This window comes from Lolium perenne, chromosome 3 (assembly GCF_019359855.2).
Source record: "Lolium perenne isolate Kyuss_39 chromosome 3, Kyuss_2.0, whole genome shotgun sequence".
In the NCBI taxonomy this organism is placed as follows: Eukaryota; Viridiplantae; Streptophyta; class Magnoliopsida; order Poales; family Poaceae; genus Lolium; species Lolium perenne.
Genome location: NC_067246.2, coordinates 97,194,856 through 97,219,942, shown reverse-complemented (window position 1 = coordinate 97,219,942; position 25,087 = coordinate 97,194,856).

Genomic DNA, 25,087 nt, shown 5'->3' with positions numbered 1-25,087 from the left:
TACATAAACTAGCCATATTGTCCATTAATTAAACTAGGGCATGATCATGCAAAGTGACCACACCATTTTATTGCATAAACAATTAGTGTAAGTCAAATGTGAGCTATTAGAGTTGGAATTAACTCAATATCTATTTTGGTTGATTTTTAATAATTATTTGAATATGGAAAAGTCCCTGCCTTCTTCTTTTTCTCAAATTAATTCTACAATTAATCTGGTCATGGGACCAGTGGAATTGTGTAGATAATTTCCATAGCTTTCCAACCATATACAATTCATTGAATTTGGTTAAGCCAATTTGAAACTATTTAATTTCAAAGTTTGGGCAGTATTGAAATTATTTGGATAAGTTTAAATCGAATTTGAATTAAACAGGCCGGCGGGAAAGCTAACTGGGCCTAAACGGTTTAGAACGGCCCAAGGCCAGCCCACCACGCGTCTGTGCCCGCGTGGGCTGCCTGACGGGAGGGCTCCACCCGTCAGCGACGTTTAAATGCCGAAACGGTATGTTTCAACGTGGAGCATAGGATTAGATTAGGATCTAACGGCTCAGGTTCATCATCTCGCCGGCGAGAGAGGGAGTTCGCCGGCGGCTCAGGTAGGGGGTGGGAGAGCTTACGGCGGCTCCAGCAAGGGTTGGCAATATGCATGACGAGGTTGTGGACGACGGCGAGTCTCTTGGTAGCAGTGGCGTCGTCTAGGGTGGTCGGGATCGTCGGCGATTGCTGCAGAGCTTCCGCGGCGGTGAGCTTCCGATTGGCCTTGCTCCGGCGACAATTGAGGTAGCTAATGGTGCTGGGCGAAGCGGTGGTGAGTGGTGATCGTGATGGTGTGCTTGGATTGCTCAGGGGAGCTCGGTATTTATAGAGGCGAGTGAGGGTTGCGGGGCAGGGTGGTGGTCGACATGGGCGCGGCGATTCCGGCGAGCGGTCGAGCTAGGCGAGGGTGCGGCGGTGCTCTACACGTCCAGGCGAAGCTAATGGCGGTGACGGCGCGGTCGGGCGACGTCTGAATAGCTCGCATTGTTTCCATGTCTGGCGGCAGCGTTCACGGGATTTCCTTCTCCTTTTCCGGCGGCGGCGGTCCAGGGTCTGGTCGTGGGCATGTCTGGCGGCATCGTGGTGTCACGGCGATGCTCAACGGCTAGCAAGCGGGGCCAGGGCGAGCGCGAGCGAGTGGGACGGCGCGTGTCCAGTGCATGTCCACGGCGTGCACACTCGCGACATGAGCGGCATCCTGGCGCGTTCTGGGCGCGCTATCTCTGGCAAGCTCACGGCGTCTACGGCGACAAGGCCATTGCTAGGCGAGGTAGAAGGGTGAGGTGGAGCGGTTGGACACCAGGGCCAGAGGTGGAGAGTGAGGGGGAGAGGGGTGGCTCGACATGGCCGGCATGGCCATGTCATGCATGCTAGGGTTTGCCTCCCTAGGTTACTATGTGGTATTAAGTGAGAGAGGGGACAGGGGGACCATTTAGAGTAGGGTTGAGGTAGATTAGATGGGTAGATTCACTATAGCAAATAGTGTGTAATAGTGCCATAGATGCTATTTGCAAAATTTGTCCAAATTTGATTTAATTCAAATGGTTGCAAGTGTTGAATTGTGAGTGTCTCAATGAGTTAGAAATGATCATAGGTGGTGAGGTGTGGTGGTGGAATTTTTGAATTCAAAGAATTGCCAAAATGGCTAAGTGTGAGATTGTTACATATGTTAAAAAGTTGCATCTTTGGTTGAGCATAGCTAATGATCAAGAAAGAATTTGGCATGGTGTTCTTTACAAAAAGTGCTCACCTTGATGTTGACTTGGATGTGGTGCAAAGAGTTAGCAAGGTTTGGTTTGAAAAATTTGAATTGCAAGGGCTCAAAGTAGTGATCAGACTAGAATTTGCAGTTTTGACCATTATCATATGTGAGCAAGTTTTGCATTTGAAATTCATTTGAATTGTGATTCTTCGATTCCAAAAGTTGAATAAGTGTTTAGTAACATTATTCAACTAATGGTGAAGACCAAATTGGTCTAGGGTCAAAATTTATAAAAATGCCATAGGGCATATGTGAGGGTTTTTAGGGTTTTGCATTTATTGGATTTTCTTCCTCTTCTTGCTTTATTTGGTTTGTGATCTTCTTATGATCACTTTAGGGTTTTAGGGTTTATCTTGTACACATAATAGCAATCATCATGGCATATCACTCAAATGCACAAGTCCTATGCATGGCACTATATGCAATTTAAAAAGTTTTTGTTGGTTTGAAATTTTGCTCTCTGGAATTCTTCTAACTTTCTTTTATTGAAATTTGGGATGTTACAGGAATGAAAGTGCTGGTGGTGGCGTAGCTGGCAATCTGGCACGCCCGGGCATGGTGCGCCTCAGCCTTGGCCGGATCCTTGTTGGTCGGGGCATCCTCGAGCATGCTATGCAATGCATCTAGATCCAGGCCCTCATACCACGAGCACGTGAAGCGCAAGGCCATGTCGGCTCCGGCGCGAGCAGTAGAGTGATGCCACTCCCTCAGCCGCGCGCGCCAGTTTCCAGGAGCCGCTCGGCAACAAGGTTGGTGTTGTCCGGAGCGGTATCTCCGGGCCATAAGCACTTGAAGGCCACAAGGGAAGCTTCCGGCAGCAGACCAAGAGTCTGGTCAACAGCGCGCATGTGCGTGATCCGGGAGTACATCACAGTGAGGTAATCCTTAGTGATCCAGGGGAGGGTAGCGTCCACCACGTCCTCGACTTGGCTTTTGGCGACAGCAACCTCGTCGCGGGCCTGGGAGTCCGGGAAGAGCTCTATGCAAAAATCAAGAAAAGCCCGTATCAGAACAAGCCGGCGAAAGCAGAAAAGCTTTTAAGCAAGAGGAAGAAAAACTTACTCGGAGCCTTGGCGTCGGTATCTTTGATCATGGCCTCGATGCCGGTCATATACTCCTCGACTGCCGCGACCCGCTCGTCCTCCCGCTGTTGCAGCTTCCGCTCGTCCTCCAGATCACGGAGCAGCTGTCCCTCAACGTCAGCAAACTGCTTTCGCGCCTCCTCCACCTTGGCGTCGCTGGCTGCAATGGCATCCTTGAGCGCCTTGGTGTGCTCTAGCCCAGCTTGGATCAGTTGATCCTTTAGCTTAACGGTTTCACCCCGCCGGGCTTTGAGCTCGCTCTGGTGCTGGGCGGCAAGCTTTTCCTTGGCAGCTGGGATCTAGAACATATGAAGTTAGTGCAAAAAGATAGCAAGAGAGAAAACAAGATGTAGGATTTGGCTTACCGTTGAGTGCTGTGACCTAGGCGGTAAGGTCGTCCACCGAGGCTTCCGGCAGGGCGGCTGCACAAAAGGAACCGGTTATCAGAATGTGGCTAAGGCGCACACCGGTACAAAAGAAGCCGGTAGGTTCAGGCGAACCTTGGCAGTTGTTGTGGCTGAGCTGGAGGGCGGCGAACGCGTCGGTTAAGCTTTGATGCTGCCACAACAGCTCCTCGAACACATGCTTTCGGGAGTCCAACATGCCCTTCAAAAGTAAAAAAGATGTCGTAAGCTATGCCGGTTTTTCGAGGCAAGTTTCGCGCTAAGTACTACGTGCTTAACCCGAAACTCGGGGAGTAGCTATGCCGGTTTTCCGAGGCATGTTTTGCGCTAAGTACTGCGTGCTTAACCCGAAACTCGGGGACAAGCTATGCCGGTTTTTTGCAGTTTCGTGCTAAGTACTACATGCTTAACCCGAAACTCGGGGACTAGCTATTCCGTTTTTTTGCAGTTTCGCGCTAAGTACTGCGTACTTAACCCGAAACTCGGGGACTATGAGGATATATCTACAAGTCCTGAAGTGAAAAAGGTTTCGGTATCAAGTTTCGGTATAAAACGTATCAGCACGTTCTGGTTGGCATAATGCCAGGCGTTGTCAAACTCCTTCACAACGTGCTTGAGCCGGCTGAAGTGTTGCACGGTCATCAACGATCACCTTCCCATCCTTGCCAACGCCACGAGTGGCCTCAGTAAGGTCGGCAAGGTTCCACCGATCCACGAGGTGCTGCAGCGCGCCCAGATTGGTGTTGCCGCGGTTCAGCTGCACGACCCGCCCCAATTGCACGGATACCTTCTCGCCGGCAGCAACTACAGCGCGCCCGACATGAAGCACAATGGATTGGGCCTGCGAGCCGGAGGCAGGAGCAGCTGCAGCCACAACTGCGGCAGAAAGCTGCTCAACGGTCACCTCAACGCCCTTCTGGGAGCTTTGGCGAGGAGCAGCAGGAGGGGGTTTGCAGGTAGAGGTCGGCGGCGGCGCATCTGCGCTCTTGGCCAGTGAACGCGGTTTGGTCGTCAAGGAGGAGATCTTGCAGGTAGAAACGACAGGTGGTTGCTGGGGTTTTTCAGGAACGGACGGAGCCAAAGGTTCTGGCCGCTCGCTTGATTCGAAACCGGCGCCCATGTTGTCAACGCCGGTGTCTTCGGTGTCTGCAGGGTAAGTGAAGTCAACCTCCGCGCGGTGATGCCTTCGTTTAGGGGGCGCGCTACCCGAACTTGTCCCCCACCCCCGAGGGGAGAAGTGAGATTTGCCGACACCAGAATGTGTCGGACTTTGGTGAGGAGGGTGTTGCTGGTGCGTACTGGCATCATGGGGGGCCTCCGGCCTCATGCCGGACGCGTCCCTGGTTAATTCGAGAGAAGGCCTGAAAGATGAACAAAAAAGTGAGCTATTGTAAACATCGAAAATAAGATTCTTACCGGAAAGTTCGGATTATAAAATTACCAGGAGCCCTTCGGGATCTCCTTCTTCCTCTTGGGCCTGGGAGGCCCGGAGCTGGTGCTCTTCTGGCGCTTAGGGGGTGGCTCCGTGCTGGGACTGGCTTCGGAAGCCGGGGTTTTCCGGGTTTGGCGAACCGGAGGATCCCCGACCTCAGCGGCAAGTGGAGTCACGTGCTCCAGCACCTGGCCATCTCGATCAGCCGAAACTGGCATAACAAGAGAAAAGCATAAGATACAAAAAAGTGGAAAAGTACCTCTAGTATGACGCAATCGTCATCATCGCTGTCAGGTGCGTTCATCCGGGAAGAAGTATTACCGGGGCGGCGTGAGTGCGTCGGGCCCATCTTGTGCTTTTCCTTCACGTATGGATTCGGATCAGCGTCGTCCTCAAAAACCCGCTTGGGTGTGAAGGATTCCGGCTCCTCGACAGCTATACGAGTGAAGTTCTGCAACACCAGAAAAAAGCAAGTTAAAAAAATGGTTTACAAGCATATCGGAAACAACTTCCCGGAAATCCCAAGATCTTACTCGGAGTGCAGGAGGGTTAGAGTGGCTGAAGGGCTTGAAACCCCATGTCCAGTTAACCGGCATCTTAGTCTGACAGATATGTTTGGCCTTAAGGACTATGTCGGATTTGCTCAAGCTATGCGTAGTGATCCTCGTCGGATCCCTCTGCCCGCTCATCTGACCGATCTTGTGTGCGCAGCGCTGTAGGGGCAGGACCCGGCGCGATATGGGAGCCCGAATTATTTCATCAGAGCAAATGTTGGTCCTGGCATTAAGCCGCTTGATGTACCGGGCGATCCGGATGCTTTCCTCATCATCCTTGGATTGAATAGCCAGTTTCTCTTGGAAGCAGGACCGGGAGCATATGCCGGCAGGTTGATAAAGTCTTCGGAATCAGAGGTTCCGGACATAGAAGAATGTTTCTTGCCAGGTCCGGCAGGATTGCAGTCCGGCGAACTTATAGAACATGCTCCCCTGGCGGGGCGTAAGGATGCACGCCCCACACTGCACGATTGGTTTGGGCGGCAGAAGTTTACGGTCTTTGACCGAGTTGATGCAAAGGTTGAAGAAGTAGGGGAAGGTCTCAACTATAGGAGAGAGACCAATAAACCCCTCCATAAAAGAAACAAAAGAGGAGAGGTAGAAAATGGCGTTGCCCGGAAGGTGGTGGGGCTGAAGCTCATAAAAATTGAGAAAGTGCCGGAAGAAGTCCGACACTGGGAGTCCTAAGCCGCGCTCAAAATGAGCGGCGAAGACAAAAATTTCACCTGGCCGAGGTGCAGGCTCTCGCTCCTTGCCGGGAATCCGGCTGAATACCTGTTCCGTTATCCTGCGGGACCGGTAGAGCCAATCGATCTCTGCCTGAGTCACAGTCGAGCCCTTCCAGGCTCCTCGTGTGTATGCGGCAAGGTTAATGCCAGCAGGGTTAGTACCGGCACCCTGGTTCGAAGTGCCGGCTTCTTCCTTCTGGTTGCTGGTAGCTTCGTCAGATCCAGTAGATTCTTCTTCCATCTGGGCAAGGTCCTCCTCAAGCCCATCGTCCCCTTGATTTACCGGCTTCTCTTCGCCCAAAGAGATCTCGGGGATTTCGCTATGCCGGGTGCTATTGGAAAGCTCTGGCATGTATTCTTTGGATGCCATTTTTTTCTAAGTATAGAAACTAACCGCAAACGGTTTTCCCCAGATCTATCAGCCCAAGAAGATCTACGCATAAAAGAAAAGGAAAAATAAAGAAAGGATAAATACATCTACCGTATCGCCTAAGAATATGAAGAACACACTGGGAAAAGAAGAACCAAAATGAGGCTTGCTAACCTTAGACGGGCGGCGCGGGGTGACAAGGTATTAACTTATCAATGCTACAAGTTGTAGACTAGAGTTTTAGTCGGAAGTAGAGGGCAAGTAGATCTCGAAGGTTTCAGCCGAAAAGTGCTCGACGATATGAAAACTAAGGTTTTGTGAGACAATAAATCGATGCTTTCTTTGTCCCTCGACTCCCCCTTATATAGGAGGCGGAGCCGAGGGATTCGTAATACACAAGTTACAGAGTCCGGGAGGGTTTCCAACTCATCCCGCAAGATTACAAGTATTATTTCCTAATACAACTCTAGCTTTCCTTAATAGTAACTTGGGCTTCCGATTCTTCTTATTCTTCGAGTCGTGAGCCTTCGGTAAACCCCGGGTACCATCTTCGGCAGGCCCATTGGGGATGCCTATGTCACGGGGTCACCAAGGCTCAAGCTCGAGAGGTCGCCGGAGTGGAGAACAGCGGTGGAGTCGTGCGGTGGCGCGGGACCCAGAAGGGCGGTGCACCACAGGAGGAATGTAATGCTGATGGAGAAAGTGGCGCAGATGAAGGAGAGCGGCGCATATCCTGCAGCGGCTCGCCGGAGAAAGGCTGAGACGGCGACATGCGGCGACGCAGAGGGTCTGAGCGCAAGGAACTTTGGACAGGATGTGAATGGCAAAGAGCTAGAGAACGGAAGTGGAGACGAGGAACCGCCGCCCCCTTTTATAGAAAAAACGAGTTAATGGGCCGCATCTCTGTAGGCCCGTGTCGCTTCAACTGGTGGGCCGCCACGCGGCATCGCGATACACGCGCCCGTTGGAGCTGGCCACACGGAGGACCACACGGATCCAATGTGGCACATTAAATGAGCGCGGGAGTTGAGGGATTTGACCCCTGACGCTGACGTGTCAGTGTGCGCATATCACTGACAAGTACGATTTCCAAGTTGTTCCAAACCTCCACGAGAAGGTCTTAATGACAAAGATACCGGCAGAACGAGGTTGGAGGATTTCTAAGGAGGTCGGTTTTACCGGCTAATGTTTAACTTGAAACCAGAAGGATTAATTCGGTGCGATAAGGAACCTGGCGTGTGATACGTCTCAAACGTATCTATAATTTCTTATATTCCATGCTACTTTATTGATGATACTCACATGTTTTATACATACTTTATGTCATATTTATGCATTTTCCGGCACTAACCTATTAACGAGATGTCGAAGAGCCAGTTGTTGTTTTCTGCTGTTTTTGGTTTCAGAAATCCTAGTAAGGAAATATTCTCGGAATTGGACGAAATCAACGCCCAGGATCTTATTTTTCCACGAAGCTTCCAGAACACCGGGGGAGATACGAAGTGGGGCGACAAGGCGACGGCACACTAGGGCGGCGCGGCCCAGGCCCTGGCCGCACGGCCCTACTGTGTGGGTCCCTCGCGTCGCCCCTAAACCTACCTCTTCGCCTATAAGAAGCCTTCGTCGATAATAGTTCCAGGACCGAGAGCCACGATACGGAAAACCTTCCAGAGACGCCGCCGCCGCCAATCCCATCTCGGGGGATTCAGGAGATCGCCTCCGGTACCCTGCCGGAGAGGGGAATCATCTCCCGGAGGAATCTTCACCGCCATGGTCGCCTCTGGAGTGATGTGTGAGTAGTTCACCCCTGGAATATGGGTCCATAGCAGTAGCTAGATGGTCGTCTTCTCCTAATTGTGCTATCATTGTTGGATCTTGTGAGCTGCCTAACATGATCAAGATCATCTATCTGTAATGCTACATGTTGCGTTTGTTGGGATCCGATGAATAATGAATGCTATGTTATGTTGATTATCAATCTATTATCCATGTGTTGTTTATGATCTTGCATGCTCTCCGTTATTAGTAGAGGCTCTGGCCAAGTCATTACTTGTAACTCCAAGAGGGAGTATTTATGCTCGATAGTGGGTTCATGCCTCCATTAAATCTGGGACAGTGACAGAAAGTTCTAAGGATATGGATGTGCTGTTGCCACTAGGGATAAAACATCAATGCTATGTCTAAGGATGTATTTGTTGATTACATTACGCACCATACTTAATGCAATTGTCTGTTGTTTGCAACTTAATACTGGAGGGGGTTCGGATGATAACCTGAAGGTGGACTTTTTAGACATAGATGCATGCTGGATAGCGGTCTATGTACTTTGTCGTAATGCCCAATTGAATCTCACACTACTCATCATAACATGTATGTGCATGGTCATGCCCTCTTTATTTGTCAATTGCCCAACCGTAATTTGTTCACCCAACATGCTATTTATCTTATGGAAGAGACACCACTAGTGAACTGTGGACCCCGGTCCATTCTTTAACATCGAATACAATCTAGTGCAATACTTGTTCTACTGTTTTCTGCAAACATCATCATCCACACTATACATCTAATCCTTTGTTACAGCAAGCCGGTGAGATTGACAACCTCACTGTTAAGTTGGGGCAAAGTATCTTGGTTGTGTTGTGCAGGTTCCACGTTGGCGCCGGAATCTCTGGTGTTGCGCCGCACTACACTCCGCCGCCATCAACCTTCAACGTGCTTCTTGACTCCTACTGGTTCGATAACCTTGGTTTCTTACTGAGGGAAAAACTTGCCGTTGTACGCATCATACCTTCCTTTTGGGGTTCCCAACGGACGTGTGCTTTACCGTCACAAGCAGCAAAGCTTTTTCTGGCGCCGTTGCCGGGGAGATCAAGACACGCTGCAAGGGGAGTCTCTCACTTCCAATCTCTTTACTTTTTTTTTGTCTTGCTTTATTTTTATTTACTACTTTGTTTGCTGCATTATATCAAAACACAAAAAAAATTAGTTGCTAGCTTTACTTTATTTACTATCTTGTTTGCGTTCTCCATATTAAAAACAAAAAAAAATTAGTTACTTGCATTTACTTTATTTGCTTTTTGTTTATTTCATCATGTTTCCTCCTAAGTTCACTCTAAAAGATGTACCGGTAGGCCGAGGGTCTATCCTTGGGAAAGGTAATATAGAAGATTTTTTCACTCATATTAGTATGGTTGAAGATTTTGAAGAAAGACACTTGGTAGAACTTGCTCCTGCTTATGAAATTGCTGTTGCTTCTTTAGTACACGCGTTAGAAGCTAGATTTGTTAATCTCAATCCCGTGATTCAACATATGTTTCTTACACTCAGTGATATGGAAGAAGGAGAAAAGAAAGATTTTGTATTAGAAACCCTTCTTAAAGAATTTGGGGGTATAGCAAGAGAAGCTAGAAAAGTTTTTACTAAATATAATATGCTTGGCTCTTATACCAACTTAGCTAGTATCCTTGAAAAGATGGAAAAAGATAGACAAAAGTACACTAATCAAGTTAATTATGAGGGGGATATTAAAACATCAATACCTTGCAAGCTCTTAGGAATGTGCGAGGCACTAGAAAATAACTATGCTTGGCTTGTCCCTAAAAATTTATTTGATGAGAATAGCAAGCCTAAGACTAATGAAAAGGGAGCCTCTAAAACTAACATAGATAAGATACAATGCATAGTGGAGAAAGCTCCAAACCCCGCTGCCAATGCTTCATCTCTTGATGATACTTGATACACACTTTCTGCGCCTAACTGAAAGGCGTTAAAGAAAAGCGCTTATGGGAGACAACCCATGATTTTACTTCTGCACTTTTGTTTTATATTTGAGTCTTGGAAGTTGTTACTACTGTAGCAACCTCTCCTTATCTTAATTTTGTTGCATTGTTGTGCCAAGTAAAGTCTTTGATAGTAAGGTTCATAATAGATTTGGATTACTGCGCAGAAACAGATTTCTTGCTGTCACGAATTTGGGTTGAATTCTCTGTAGGTAACTCAGAAAAATCTGCCAATTTACGTGAGCGATCCCCAGATAACTACGCAACTTTCATTCAATTTGAGCATTTTCATTTGAGCAAGTCTGGTGCCTCTTAAAAATTCGTCTTTACGGACTGTTCTGTTTTGACAGATTCTGTCTTTTATTTCACATTGTCTGTTTTGCTATGCTTGATGGATTTCTTTGTTCCATTAACTTTCAGTAGCTTTGTGCAATGTCCAGAAGTGTTAAGAATTATTATGTCACCTCTGAACATGTGAATTTTGATTATGCACTAACCCTCTAATGAGTTGTTTTGAGTTTGGTGTGGAGGAAGTTTTCAAGGATCAAGAGAGGAGGATGATACAATATGGTCAAGGAGAGTGAAAGCTCTAAGCTTGGGGATGCCCCGGTGGTTCATCCCTGCATATTTCAAGAAGACTCAAGCATCTAAGCTTGGGGATGCCCAAGGCATCCCCTTCTTCATCGACAACATTATCAGGTTCCTGTAGTGAAACTATATTTTTATTCCATCACATCTTATGTGCTTTACTTGGAGCGTCTGTATGCTTTTGTTTTTGTTTTTTTTGAATAAATTGGATCCTAGCATTCATTGTGTGGGAGAGAGACACGCTCCGCTGTTGCATACGGACAAATATGTCCTTGGCTTTACTCATAATGTTCATGGCGAAGGTTGAACTGCTTCGTTAATTGTTATATGATTGGAAACGGGAAATGCTACATGTCGTAATTGGTAGAATGTATTGAATAATTTGATACTTGGCAATTGTTGTGCTCATAAGGATCATGTTTAAGCTCTTGCATCATATACTTTTCACTTATTAGTGAAGAAATACATAGAGCTTGCTAAAATTTGGTTTGCATGATTGGTCTCTCTAAAGTCTAGATATTTTCTAGTAAGGGTTTGAACAACAAGGAAGACAGTGTAGAGTCTTATAATGCCTGCAATATGTTTTTATGTGAGTTTTGCTGTACCGGTTCATACTTGTGTTTGCTTCAAATAACCTTGCTAGCCTAAGCCTTGTATTGAGAGGGATTACTTCTCGTGCATCCAAATCCTTGAGCCAATAACTATGCCATTTGTGTCCACCATACCTACCTACTACATGGTATTTCTCTGCCATTCCAAAGTAAATTGCTTGAGTGCTGCCTTTAAATTTCTATTCTTTGTCTTTGCAATATATAGCTCATGGGACAAATAGCCTAAAAACTATTTTAGTATTGAATATGTACTTATGTATCTTATTTCTTATTAAGTTGCTTGTTGTGCGATAACCATGTTCCCCGGGACGCCATCAACTACCCTTTGTTGAATATCATGTGAGTTGCTATGCATGTTCGTCTTGTCTGAAGTAAGGGCGATTTACCATGAGTTGCATGGTTTGAGCATGCATATTGTTAGAGAAGAACATTGGGCCGCTAACTAAAGCCATGATCCATGGTGGAAGTTTCAGTTTTGGACAACAATCCTCAAACTCTTATGAGAATATTATTTGTTGTTGAATGCTTATGCATTAAAGAGGAGTCCATTATTTGTTGTCTATGTTGTCCCGGTATGGATGTCTAAGTTGAGAATAATCAAAAGCGAGAAATCCAATGCGAGCTTTCTCCTTAGACCTTTGTATAGGCGGCATAGAGGTACCCCTTTGTGATACTTGGTTAAAACATATGTATTGCAGTGATAATCCAGGTAATCCGAGCTAATTAGGACAAGGTGTGGGCACTATTGGTAATCTATGCATGAGGCTTGCAACTTGTATGATATAATTTACATAATACATATGCTTTATTACTACCGTTGAAAAAATTGTTTCTTGTTTTCAAAATAAAAAGCTCTAGCATAAATATAGCAATCGATGCTTCCCTCTTCGAAGGGCCTTTCTTCTACTTTTATGTTGAGTCAGTCTACCTATTTCCTTCCACCTCAAGAAGCAAACACTTGTGTTAACTGTGCATTGATTCTCACGTACTTGCATATTTGCATTCATCATATTACTTTATGTTGACAACTATCCATGAGATATACATGTTACAAGTTGAAAGCAACCGCTGAAACTTAATCTTCCTTTGTGTTGCTTCAATGCCTTTACTATGAATTTATTGCTTTATGAGTTAACTCTTATGCAAGACTTATTGATGCTTGTCTTGAAAGTACTATTCATGAAAAGTCTTTGCTATATGATTCAGTTGTTTACTCATTGTCTTTACCATTGCTTTGGATCGCTGCATTCATTACATGTGCTTACAATAGTATTGATCAAGATTATGATGGCATGTCACTTCAGAAATTATCTTTGTTATCGTTTACCTACTCGGGACGAGTAGGAACTAAGCTTGGGGATGCTTGATACATCTCAAACGTATCTATAATTTCTTATGTTCCATGCTACTTTATTGATGATACTCACATGTTTTATACATACTTTATGTCATATTTATGCATTTTCCGGCACTAACCTATTAACGAGATGCCGAAGAGCCAGTTGTTGTTTTTCTGCTGTTTTTGGTTTCAGAAATCCTAGTAAGGAAATATTCTCGGAATTGGACGAAATCAACGCCCAGGATCTTATTTTTCCATGAAGCTTCCAGAACACCGGGGGAGATACGAAGTGGGGCGACGAGGCGACGCCACACTAGGGCGGCGCGGCCCAGGCCCTGGCCGCGCGGCCCTACTGTGTGGGTCCCTCGCGTCGCTCCTAAACCTACCTCTTCGCCTATAAGAAGCCTTCGTCGATAATAGTTCCAGGACCGAGAGCCACGATACGGAAAATCTTCCAGAGACGCCGCCGCCGCCAATCCCATCTCGGGGGATTCAGGAGATCGCCTCCGGCACCCTGCCGGAGAGGGGAATCATCTCCCGGAGGACTCTTCACCGCCATGGTCGCCTCCGGAGTGATGTGTGAGTAGTTCACCCCTGGACTATGGGTCCATAGCAGTAGCTAGATGGTCGTCTTCTCCTAATTGTGCTATCATTGTTGGATCTTGTGAGCTGCCTAACATGATCAAGATCATCTATCTGTAATGCTACATGTTGCGTTTGTTGGGATCCGATGAATAATGAATGCTATGTTATGTTGATTATCAATCTATTATCCATGTGTTGTTTATGATCTTGCATGCTCTCCGTTATTAGTAGAGGCTCTGGCCAAGTCATTACTTGTAACTCCAAGAGGGAGTATTTATGCTCGATAGTGGGTTCATGCCTCCATTAAATGCGGGACAAGGATGAGAAAGTTCTAAGGTTGTGGATGTGCTGTTGCCACTAGGGATAAAACATCAATGCTATGTCTAAGGATGTATTTGTTGATTACATTACGCACCATACTTAATGCAATTGTCTGTTGTTTGCAACTTAATACTGGAGGGGGTTCGGATGATAACCTGAAGGTGGACTTTTTAGGCATAGATGCATGCTAGATAGCGGTCTATGTACTTTGTCGTAATGCCCAATTGAATCTCACACTACTCATCATAACATGTATGTGCATGGTCATGCCCTCTTTATTTGTCAATTGCCCAACTGTAATTTGTTCACCCAATATGCTATTTATCTTATGGGAGAGACACCACTAGTGAACTGTGGACCCCGGTCCATTCTTTAACATCGAATACAATCTACTGCAATACTTGTTCTACTGTTTTCTGCAAACATCATCATCCACACTATACATCTAATCCTTTGTTACAGCAAGCCGGTGAGATTAACAATCTCACTGTTAAGTTGTGGCAAAGTATCTTGGTTGTGTTGTGCAGGTTCCACGTTGGCGCCGGAATCCCTGGTGTTGCGCCTCACTACACTCCGCCGCCATCAACCTTCAACGTGCTTCTTGACTCATACTGGTTCGATAACCTTGGTTTCTTACTGAGGGAAAAACTTGCCGCTGTACGCATCATACCTTCCTCTTGGGGTTCCCAACGGACGTGTGCTTTACCGTCACAAGCAGCAGCGTGGACCGTCGGAAAGATCCGCCGGACCGCACTAGCTTCGGGGACTAATGTCGGGGGGATGGCCCCCGGTAGGCCAAGACTATGGCAAGTTGGCCATGCTTAAGCTTTAATCTACCGGATTAATGATTAAACCAGATGCTCAAGATTGAGTAAGTACGAACCGGTATACTAGGAGGGGTATGCCGGAGTTTGGCAAACATATGAGTGAGGCAAAGATGTCGAAGCTCCAAGGTAGGGATACCGGAGAACCGACATAAGCTCAACTGTAGCATGTCGGCACTCCAGTCAAAGATTCCATAAGGACCAAAGGTACTTTATGAGCGAAGCACTTCAGCTTTAAACGAAGCTATAACACCAAAGAAGCTGATGACATAAAAGAAGCCGGAGGAGGTCATCAACTCCTGATTAAAGACGATAACGGTGTCATCTGGAGCCAAAGTAGCTTTATAAAGTAGCTTAACTCACTAAAGATGCCATTAGGATTTTTTCCCTTGTAAACCATCCTCTCCCCTATATAAGGAGAGGGGTACACCCCTGCGCGGTTCATGAGAGGATAAACACTAGGATAGAGGTTCTCACCTTGTAGCCCGTACCATCTTCAACCTCTGGCCATTTTGGCCAAGTTCATCAATACAAGATCTTGTGTTCATCGTTCTTTATCCCTTAATCTTCCTCTCACCCGGATCCCCTTGCGTACATCCGGCCCCAACTTAAACCTACCCATGGCATCTGTCTTGACACCACCACGACAAATCTAAAACACCAATTTCTATTATGTATATACCCGAAAGTTTCTATTATGCATAAACGAATGAGATAGTTGAACCGTACCAAACTGGAACATGCTATGAGAGGAGATCAATGTTGTCTCTATCATTGTCATCTCGGAAACATTAACCACACTAAGTTATCGAGTTTGACTCGTCACAACATTCGCCATGCCTTTGCTAGTGATAGGAATTGAAGTACCTGTTTTGTAGCTAATTAACTGACAGTTTGGGACGCTGAATGAGGTTCTCATCTTTCATTTGCATGCCAATATTAAATAAGTACACACACAAAAGTTCATCAGAGTTCAAACCCCAGGTTTGACGTACGCTGTGTCTCATAAAGACGAAATTTTCATTCAGTGGAGGAGATGTTCCTGTCGACAGCGAGGCGTGTGTGGTGACTTAGTCAATTTTAAAATTCAAACCGCCGGCTCAGTCTTTCGGAGGTTCTCATAGAGGTACAATGTACATATGTGTGTTCATAGAGGTGAGTGTATACGCGTGTATATGAGCGTATGCATTTATATTGTGTTTCGCAAAATAAAATAAAAGCACACACACAAAAGCTCCCACTTACACGCCAAAAGTCATACTAGCATTTTTTACATGGCGGAAACAATGAGCTGGTACACCCAATTTACGGCTAGACCTCCACCTCTGCTTGCTCTTTCGGCCTCTAAATATATCATCCAATTTGTGAACTTTTGCGCATGATTGTCACTCAAGATAATCTTGAACACAGTTTATGTATAGAACCCAGAAAAGCATAATATCTTTGTTTATAAAGAGATGTCAAAAGTTTGTCTAATTTTAGATATATCTAGACATATTTTAGTGTGTAGATACATCATAATGTGGACAAATTTCTGACATCGTTTTATGAACGGAGGGAGTATTATTCTGGATCTATTTTCGAGACAAATCTGTACATATGATTTTCAAGTTCCAAATCTAAACATTTACAACATTGACAATGCAAGTATTCAGAATTTGAGTTTAATTATCCCATGCATAACTTATTTGCCTGATGGGAGTATATAGTTAAGGAAGCGAAGAGGTTATTCGTTTATTTGAGAGATTTGTTTGATTAGCTTTTACCTTTTGCTTGAAATATACACGCATGTAAACGTTGCTAAGTTTTTTATCAATAGAAACCTTTATCAAGTATGTAAATTCAAACATGAGCTAGCACAGGGGAATAAAGCATATATTTTGCAGTTCCACGCTTAATTCTTTTAAAGCCTACGCTCACGAACTCGAAAAGGCTATACACCTATGACCATTCATGCACGATAGCTCTAGGCATGGCGGAATCTACACCAAAGCAAACTAAATTAACAAACATAAAAACATGTGTTAGTTTTTTTCTCGAAAGTATTAGTTATTTAGGTCTAAAACACTACAATAAAAAGTTCTTATCAACAACGTCAAATTTGGGTCAGCTAATGGGTCTTTTTCGTAGCTTATGAGTCTAAGCCGACGATATGAGTTATGTGCTGCATATCGCGTCACCTAAGGGATTACCACGGATTTTTCGGCGCGTCGTGTTTGGGTGCCCTTTGCCACGAAAAATCGAACTGTTGCAAAAGAGTTTTCAGGAGACCGTTGACTGCTGACGCCATGCAAACTGACACCTCGCATACACCGTTAAGTGTCCTGTAATGCCATTAACCGGCTAAAAATCCGTGGTAGATAATAGACTCACACAAGGCCTACCACGCCTTAAGCAGGCCGATCCATTTAGTTTGCGGGCCGAGCCAGCTGACTTGGTTTGACCGGTCAACATATAGCTGGGTTGGTCCATTAGATACGTGGGCCGGACCTAATTTCTCAGTTTGAATGGTCAAAACCTAAATGGGCCAGCCCATTCAGCTAGTGGGCTAGACCGAATGTCTTGGTTTGACCGGTCAATCATGTAGATGGCCGACCCACTAAGCACGTGGGCCGAATATCTTCATTTGACCGGTCAACATGATAACCCACTAAGCATGTGGGTCGGCTGAATGTCTTCGTTTTACCGGTCAACATGATAATTGGGCCGACCCCATAAGCATGTGTGCCGGGCCAAATGTCTTTGTTTGTCCGGTCAAAAGGATAACTAGGCTGGCCCAATAAGCATGTGGGTCGGACCGAATGTCTTCGTTTGACCTATCAACAGGATAACTAGGCCAACCCACTAAGCACATGGGCCGCCCTAATGTCTTCGTTTGACTGATCAACATAATAAATGGGCCGGCCCAAGAAGTTAGTAGGCTGGTCCAATAAGTAAGTGGGGCCACTTAAAAGTAAGTGGGCCGTCCCAATAAGTAAGTGGGTCGGCCTAGTAAGTAAGTGGTGGGGCCTAAGGTGTTTGACTGGTCAACTTGCATTTTGGGCCAGCTTGGGATTATCAGAAAGCCCGTTAAATTTTATAGTCTTGCTAAACTAATTGCGAAAATCAATTAGAGTTAAAAGTTGATATCAATGAAATACCCAATTAGACATTTAATAGCCACTTAGTGTTTCACATTGTAGTATTGTGTCTAATTCATTTAAACAAATAAAATTATAAGGAAAATTATAAGAAAATTAATGTGCCCAAATAAAAAATGGCATATAATCATGGAGGGCTCCCACTAGCATCATCAATATAGCACGCTAGTATTTGGCAATCGCCTTGATTCAATCATGTTTACTCTTTTTCAACATATCAGTTACAGATCTTAGAGCAGCAACACCATATCTTTCTGCATACAGTACAACCTTGAGATATTTTTCATTTGAAAGAAACGGTCTAGGTTGACCGCTATGGGAGGATGCATCAGAAGAAAGGTCAGAACTTTTTTGGGGCCTCTCTTCTAATGAGGATTGCTTCATTACAACTGCATTCTCATAATATTGCAAAAATAGTTAAATGATGAACTATGCAAACATGTATTAAGCATTATCAATATCAGATAATCACAAGTAGCAGAAATAAGCGCAAGATAATGTATGAAACATGTACTAACCACATACTTACATTATATCGTTGCATAGGCTCGCTACGGAACCTTTTTGGCCTTTTTGGCGCCTATCTTATAATGAGGACCGATTCATTACAACTCCATTCTGATAATATTTCAAACATAGTTACAACAATGAAATATTCAAAAATTTATTATGCAATGTAGATATCAGCTAATAACAGATAGCAGAAATAAGAACAAGATAATGTATGAATCTTGTACTAAGCACAGACTTACATTATAACGTTGCACATGCTCGCTACGGATCCTTTTTTGGCGCTATCTTCTAATTAGCACTGCTTCATTACAACTGTATTCTGCTAATATTGCAAACATAGTTACAACAATGAACTATTCAATCATGTATTATGCAATGTAGATATCAGATAATAACATGTGGCAAATATAAGCACAAGATAATACATGAAACATGTACAAAGCAAAGACTGACTCACTGCAGGTCCTTCTCTTGCGTGCACTAGTCATGGTCAACATGCCTATCATTTTAGGCTCGGCTATTAGGTGAAATGCAAATCCTCCTGCTCCAGTGTCCTTAATCTGTATTTAGATATTACATTTAAGACCAAGTCAGACGGTTTCAAATAACAAAATCACTTGAGCTGCCAAATGAATAAGCTAATATTTACCAGATATCATATTTAAATCAACTAGATGTTGCTTTGCATGAAATAAGAATTTCAGATATTTAGATTTAGAGTAGGGCGTGAATATAACTGTAATACCATGGTTTTCCATATAAAGTAAATTGGCATTAAGAACGACCATATGTCAGGTTCAAAGCACATTCACAGTTGCTCCAAGACAAGCATATTAAATAGGCAGAAATATAATAAAGCGTGAATGGCATAGCTATGGCAAGATTTTAAGTGTTAATCTCTGAAAGAAGGAACAATGCATACATGTTATAAATAATAATAGAAGTAAACTGCCACAATTACCAACCAAGAACTCAGATTTCAACATTCCCTGACGTCACCGTTGTTAATGTTGGATGTTCTAATAGCGGTTCGCATGATCAGTCCCTTGAAAAAATAACATTGACAAGTTCATATACGATAATACAAAGACCAGACATGCACACAACAATAAGTATACAAGCTGTACGACGAGAGCATTGATGCATGTAAAATGCATACATGAACTTTGCACTATATTACTTATATTTCAATCATATTTGCATCATATAAGTGTTATATCATTGTTTTATATTGATTTTGGGGATATTTCGTAGTTTCCCTATTTTTCTGGAATTAACCCTGCACTGTCACAAAACCCCTTCTTCTATATTTTAATGTTTCAGGGACTCAAACAACGTCCAAATCACCTGGAAGTTTATGGGCATCAATTTTTGGAAGGAAAGAAACGTACGAGCCAATGGTCAACAAAAGTGGACGCCCAAGGCCCAAAGGGGGGTGGCCCACGCGGCCAGATTCCTTGGCCGCGTGGGGTGCCCCATCCTGGCCCTCGAGCCTCCGATACCGTCTCTTTCATATCCGTGCCTCCGTCTTGACCTAAAAACATCTATAAAAATACTCTCCCGAGGCTTTTTGGAAGAGAGCGCCACCAAAACAAAGAAACACAAAAACGGAGACCTGTAGTTGCAGATTGGAGGGGGAAACTCCGGCGGGGCGATGCCGGCGTGGTCTCCACCTCCTCCAACGACTCCACCGTCGTCTCATATGTGATGTTATTTTTTTTCTTTTATTTTGGTTTCTCTTTGATCTAAAAAGTATTCATTTGAGTTCATTTAGGGTTAGGTTGGGTTTAGTAATGGTTTCAACCATTTAGGTAAGGTAAATAGGGCATAGGCCAATTATTGGTGAAATGGCCATAAGCCCACATATGCCTCACCCTTTTATTTTATTTCCTTTTTATTTGTTCTTCTTTGGTTTTGAGAAGGGTAGGGTTTAGGGTTTAGAAACATTTCAAAATACTTCACACAAGCATCTTAGCAAAACTAACAATCCTTGGTCATGAGCGCTATGCACATAATAGAACTTAAATAAAGTTTTTGTCGGCTCCAATTTTTGGAAAAAGGAAAATTCATTTTCTTCTTTGTTTGGAAATTTGGGATGTTACACATCGTTGCCGCCGATCAGGAACGCCAGGTCGGTGTTCCTCTTCTTCGCCGCCGAGGTTTCCTTGAGCAAGGCAATCCGGATGCCCTGGTTGGCGAGCATCGCCTTCCACCGCACGTCGTGCTTGTCGTTCCTCCCGGCAGTGTGCGCCCTCGCATCAGCCCAGCGCTTGTCGAAGGACGCCTGCAACCTGTCGGCTGGATGGCCGGCCTTCTTCTGCTCTTTCAGCTTCTTCTGGCCGAGCTCGGGGCGGCCCGCCGATGCGGCATGTGCTGGATCGTCGGGGTTGTACTGCTATCCCTTGTTATTGGCGATATTCTTGTGCACCTTCTTCCACTTCTCGCACTCCTCGATGCGGGCAAACACGTTGAGGTACTTGAACATCTGGCCATCGTTGTCATCCGCATACATGTCGAGCGCCCGTCGCATCTGCAAAAATAGGCCAGCGATTCAAGATTAAACCTCGGACGATGTACAGTCGACAGAGGAGCCACGTCGAGTGAGCATACCTTTTCTTCAAAGTCCTCGCCGCTCACAACATGTTTGTCAATCTCCTCCTATATGCAGTGCCACTTGCTGCATGCCGCCTGAATGATCCCCCAATGGGTGCCCATTGCCTTGTCGCCGCGTACCATTACCGTCTTGTTGAAGTATGGATCGACGAGTTTGCGCTCGTCGAACGCCACCTTGACCCGCTGCCAGTATGTGTCGAAGTTCTGATTAGCGCCGGTGATGCTGTTCATGGACACGGTCTTCCAAGCTTCGGGAAAGCACTCCTCTTCTTTGCCCGTCCATTTGATCCGCGGCTCGGCTGGCGGCGAGTTCTTCTTCCTTTTCTTCTTCCCCTTGGACGGCGCCTCCATGGGTTCAGGCGCTTCCTCTTTGTTGACGTCCTGGTCGACGTAGGTCTGCTCATCTTCTTCGTCGACGTCTTGGGTACCGTCGTTCTCATCGTGGTGATCGTCCTGGTCGAGGTTGACGCCGCCCCGCGACGCGACGGCTTCCGTCGCCCTTGCCTCCTCTTGTGTGAAGAAACTCGGGCTCGACGCAGCGGCCATGGAGCCCGACGTGATCATCTTGTGCATCACAGGCTCATTCGGCGGCAGCATCCGGTGGTTGGAGAAGGAGAGCGGCCCACGTCGCAGGGCAGGCGAGATGCCCTCGTACATCGCACTGTCGTACGCCGACGGTGACGGCGTAAACTCCGCCATGCCGGCGACGTAGGTGTCATGGAACATGGCCGTGGCCGGCGACTTCAGCGAGAAGGAAGGAGAGCCGATCATACCTTGGGTCGGCCATGGCCCGAGGAATTGGCCGACGCGCGGCTGGCTGAAGTTGATGGAGATCAGCCTCGCCTGTTCCTCCTCCTCCGCCACCACCCTCTTCGTGTTGCACTTCTTCTCCCTCTCCGCCTAGCCGCGAGCTTCGTTCCGCCGCCGCTCACTGCACGTTTGTCCAGCCCGGCGGCCTCTGTTTTGGCGCCCGCGGCTTCCTCGCCTTTGGCGCGCAATCGGCGGCGAGCTTCTTTGGCGGCATGGTGGTGGAAGGGAAGAGGAGGAGCTACAACTGTGGGGGAGAATGACGGTAGCTCCTCCGAAATTCGGCGGGAAAAATGGTTCTATGCGGCGCATTTTGGAGGGAAAACGAAATTAATGGAGGGAACTACCAGTTCTGTCACCGACAACGCGGGCCCGCTCGATGTTTCACCCGCCTTTGTTTCGTCTGGAGTTCCCGACCGGGCCTCTGGGAACCCGGGGATGGCCTGGACTCTCCGGATGGATGAAAGGCCTAATCCGGGGAAAACGAGGTGCACGTTAGATCGATCTAGGCTTGGCATGATCTACACCAAAGCAAACTGAATTAACAAAACATAAAGGTATCCATTACTAATTTAGGTTTAAATAGGACGGCAGCGCTCCTGCTGGGTTTCTTACAGAATATAAAATATAGGGATAGTCTGGCCACCTTGTAGCGTGGATTGGTATGTTAGGGTCGACACGGTGTGCTCTATTTAACTAGAGTGATCATATTGGTCGCACGATGTTGATGCATAGACCGAAAGATACCTCTCTTCTATTTTCGTCCCACGTAAGAAATGACCGTGAATCCGTGATAGTGGGAGAGCTTGTATCACGTGCAGTTGTAATGTTCTAAATTTTCTAATAGATGGAGTCACAATTTCCTTCCAAATTTGTGACACTCCATGTACTCCATAAAAAAAATTCTCACGAACAAATGTGTATATGCGAAATCGCATGCTCTAGCCAGTTCAACCAAAAGACCGATGATAGAGAAAAACTAGTCAATTATATTCAACATCTCCCCTCATATGTCTAGGCTGGTGAGACTCTTTTTCTTAGATCTCACGCGGATCCTTAGACGTGTATCCTTTATTTTTTTTAGAAAGACCACAAATATTTATTTTAAGTACTGTGTTGTCTAGGATTTAAACCCGGGACCTTGTGGTCTGATACCATGTGAAATTGCATGCCCTAGCTAATTCACTCAAAAGACCGATCTGATGGAGGGATACTAGGCAATTATATTCAACATATATGATATGCACATTTTCTTCTATAATGCTAAAAAACAAAACTGGGCATTTGATCCGCTTCTTGCTTCTTTCAAAAGTATCCTGGGAAGAACACAATAATGTGGTCAGATAATCTCGGAGATTCTGCAATGTGCGGCCCGTACAAATTATTATGCATCATCTTGTGCTAAATTAAGCCCTGAGAGAAATTGGCAAGTGAGTGGGTTAGGCGTAGATCAGCATGCCAAGAGTACAACTATGGCGCGCTTCTGCACACGAAGATGTTCCCTTGTGTTTGAAAAAAAAAATGCTCGTTTCATGGGCCTAATACAAAGGCAAATCATTGATATTTTTTTCCTGAAGTGGCCAAAACACATAGGGAATATGGTAGTTCATATGAAAATATTAAAATAAACTGAGATAATAAAAATAGTAAATGGGTTGCTACCTTCGATAGGCTGAGAAACACAAGAGCAGATTTTTTAAAGAGATTTACCAGAAAATCGTTAGCTATCCCGGAAAACAGAAACTGGGATGTCATTGACAAAAATTGGTTGCCTCTTTTCTGTCAAAATACTTTTGTTTTGGTTGCCTTGACCTCTCACATTTCTAGCCCGGTCTGAACCAAGTGCCCAACCATCAGCCGTTAATTGTTCATCTCTTACAATGCTGCATTTTTTCCTTTTGCATAGGAAAAACATTATCCTTTTGTTTGTAATCATATCGATCCCCAATATAGATCACGTATAATATATTGCTTTTCTCCCACTAGGACATCATCATTGTTTCAGATAATCACAGTAGGGATTTGGGAGCACTTGTTAGTGTAGGAAAGTATTTGTTCATGGGCCCTTACTACTTTGATTCATAGAAACCATCCAACATCATTAAAGAGAAAATAAATTTTTGGACCCTTACTACTTTGATTCATGGCAAGCTTCCATCCAGCATCACCTCAAAGTGCTCAAAAAGGTTCATGCTTCGCGCAAGGGTTCTAAATTCTGAAGTCTAGACAGTGTTCACTCAATTTATCTAGGGGAATCTTGAACTTAATCTATTGACTAAGCGCATATTTTTTTCTCTCTAAACTGAAAACTAGACATGTTTTGCATTTATCTACCAAACATGTATAGTCAGGCTGGTCAGTGCAGAGGCCGGGTGTCAACTTGTTGCTTGTATCGCTTTGATGCAAACTTTTAACTTTAATAAAAATGCCCTTTATGGAAAACAAATCATCTTATGGAGGTAGAAAACGCCACACATAATCCAACCTCCGCTAATGCTAGACAAAAATGTTAGCCTTACCCATCTCCATGATGGTAACAAAGACAGGTTTATGCTCGCGGGCAGGTAGCTATAGCCCAGTGTTTAGCCAATTCATGTTGATCTCTTCTATCCAAGAAAATTCTTGCCTATTTCTTTGCTAAATTGATTGTTAATTCAGATTGAACAGGAAGCTTCCTCATGCATAATGAAGCAAATGATGATGCGTTTTTTATGTGCACCTTCCAACATCAGATAAAATGCATAGAATCCTGCAACATCATTTAACCCACCTATATTCCATACAAATCTAACTTTTATGTGCCTGCGTGTGACAGATAGAGACTTCTGTGCAACAGAGATAGCCGAGCAAGGTGATCAGGCCCCATACAGCTTAGCCTTTCTGCGTGCGATCTATAGGCCATTAGGCTTTGATGACACATATACATAGTGCTCATGCACCATCAGTTCCTAGCTTGGTGCGTGGTTTGGCGAAAAGCCTGTGCAGTACAATCAGTACACTGCAAACAATACTCTGTTGTGCCGCACGTACTTATTTGTGCACCTGGATGTCAAAAGAAAAAGCTAACTGAAACGATTTCTTAGTGAAAGTACTCTCATAGTCCCTGGAGCTAGGTGGTCCATGCTCATATTTGGATCATTTCTAGGTAAGCGGTTAACTAAACTGAGAGCTAGCCTAGCCTAGATGTATAGGCAGGATTTAAGTTGTACTTCCGGAGAATCACATGTCATGGAATCAGATTAATTTTGTACTTTGCATGAATCTTCAGGTTTAACCCCACCAGAGCTTCTATATTAAACTTCACACTGGTATAGTGTGCGATTTCTCAAATTGCACTACGTATATGTGCATGGCCTTAATCTAATCAGCTCTGCTAGTACGGCAAACTTCTAAAAGTGGCAACTAAATGCGGAAGTTGTAAGTAATGAATTCAGGCCTTGTACCTGCAAACTAATAGTGCAAGAAAAAAGCAGGGAAACCACCTGGTGTTTTCAGGCTATATTAAACAAAGTCAAATTGGATAGCAATGCCATTGCGGTGCTGCCTCTTCACCGTCGGAGGAATCAGAGACGAGCGTGGTGGGATGGAAGATGGTGC